The sequence below is a fragment of the Canis lupus genome, chromosome 22 (assembly GCF_048164855.1).
Source record: "Canis lupus baileyi chromosome 22, mCanLup2.hap1, whole genome shotgun sequence".
Lineage (NCBI taxonomy): Eukaryota > Metazoa > Chordata > Mammalia > Carnivora > Canidae > Canis > Canis lupus.
This window is the reverse complement of record NC_132859.1, coordinates 32,875,142-32,877,684: the sequence shown is the minus strand read 5'-3', so window position 1 is coordinate 32,877,684 and position 2,543 is coordinate 32,875,142.

Sequence of the window (2,543 nt, the reverse complement as noted above, 5' to 3'; positions counted from 1 at the left end):
GAGATACATCCCAAGACTCCCAGTGGATGCCTGAAACCGTGGAAATACCAAGCCCTAGATCTATCATGATTTTCCTATACATACAAACCTATGATAAAGCTCAGTAATAAATTAGGCACAGTAAGAGATTAACAATAATTCTCAGAAGAACAATATAACAATATACTATAATAAAAGTTATATGAATGTGTGCTCTCAAAATACCTTACTGTGCCGTATTCACCCTTCTCCTTGCGCTAACAGGAGATACAAAACGCCTACATGAGGAAACAACGTGAGGTCAAGGTCATGGCACTGTGGGGGAGCACTGGGCTCCTACTTCCGGACACAGACAGGGCTAAGGGCAGGTCCCTGGAACCACAGAAAGCCAAACCATGGGTAAGGGAAGACTACTGTATTCTTGTCTTAAGTCTTGGAAATGGGATACGGACCTGGTCATCTTTTGTTCCTTGTTTAGCTTCTCCTGAGGAAGTTACCGGAAATCAGTAGTATCTGAAGGTTGTGGTCATCCCACAGTCTTAACTGTCAGAGTAGTTCCCCGTTGAGAAAGGCCTGAATCGGGAACTGCCACTTCACTTCAGTCCCTACATGCCCGTGAGACACCAAGCCACACAGGCTGACCCAGGGAGAGCCTCCTCCAGGGCCCTGTGCTCACTTTCCCCAGCCCCCCAGAACTCTCCTTTCTCTTCTTCTACTTTGTCATTTTCTAAGGAAAGAAAATCTCCTTATGTCTGTGTAGGACATTACTGAAGAGTTTTTAAATACATCTCATTTAGTCTTACAATCACTTTAAGTAGTTTACACTTCTTATGTAAAAGAGAAAAAGTTATGTAGGGGTTGGAGGATAACATTAAACTTGAATTATGTATCGAATCCTTGACTAAAGAGCTTCCTCTTACCCATCCCCAAACAATCCCAGGAACATAAGCTCTCTCTGTATATAGATCAAAAGAGTCTTACAAAACCACTCTGCCAAGAAGGAGACCCCAAGCCCAGTAGTCCTCTATTATATGTAACAGTTGAGAGCAAACTCCAGGCCCAAACATCTGGGGTTTATAGTCCAACTCTCCATTCAGTAGCTGTATGTCCTTGAGCAAATTACTTACACTCTCTGAGCCTTGGTTTCCTTTATCTAGAAAATAGAATTATTTCTTGGGGTCAATAGTGGCGTGCCGGTCAACATTTAACCACCTGTCTGGGGTATAGGAATACCTTATGAATGTGTATGTATTTTTTTAATGAAAGGATATATAGCACACAATTTATAAATTTATAAAAAATAAAATAGCATTTAACTATAAATCCAGTATAACCAAAAATGATCTCACAGAACACATTCCTTTATTTTTGCTGACATTGCAACTGACAAGCACAGTTCTGACATGAATATTGCTATTTTTAAGTCTACTAAGAAAACAAAAACAAAACAAAAATTGTATCAGAACTTGATTTGTTCACCAAAAATGTGTGCAACTTCTTTGCTAATTGGATAATGGTTTTCAAATACTGGACTAGATCGTCAATTTTCCATTTGTAGTGTTTAATGGCTACATTTAATTTTTTTTAATGTATTTAATTTTAATTTGTATTACTAACACTTTCTCCATCACTTAAATCTAGAAAACCAACAAAATAAGTCAAGCCCTTATTTGCTGCTTTCCAAAGTATAAATAATCCTACCACGGTCAATTTTGAGCTACCAATGTGCCATCACTTAGGGAGTTGGGAAGAGATGTGCAGGAACACCATTATAAAGTATTGCCACCATACCCATAAAGGTTTTGAGCCTCAAAAACATAAATAACAGTAAAATGTAAAATAATTAGGAAGTGAAGAGTTTTGAATTATATTCTCAAATATAATTGTACGCTTATGTAATTTAATTTTTAATAGTGCCTGTTTCTAACTACTAGCTCGTAAATTCCTGGAAATATAACAGTGAGACCTCAAGAGACCTTCTAGGCTCCAGCACACTATGGCTAGAACAGCATTTCCTAGCAATTACTACTTAAGATGCTATGATTGGTGGCCATTTGCTCCATGTGCACACAACTTCCACAACACTCTGGACTAGTTCCCTGGATTTTCACGGAAACTCATTTTGCATTTGGATTAAAATAAATCATTGAACAGTACATGTATGTTCAACAAATATAAGTAACGAATAACTAAACCACGAGTTTATTCCTCCAAAGTCTTGTTAGATAAAACAGCCTAGAGAGAAACCTAACTGTAGGGAGCAAGAAAATGATCAACAGAGAATGCAAGTGTAGGTGCTTTCCCCTTTGGAAACTACCCTACTTGCAACTTAACTGCAGGACCTGAACAGGAAATGAAATGGCTGGTGTAGGAGGGAAAAACAGATGAAAATTTACAAGCAAAGCAACAAACTAATGGGGGGGGGGGTGCGCCAGAGGGAACTGCTGGGGTTAGGGACAAGGCAAATTCAGAGAAAAATGAAACTGCAGAAAATAAAAAACACAGAACTTACCTTAGAAACTTTTTAGAAGATCGTATTCAATTCTGTGGTCCCCAGCAGGGAA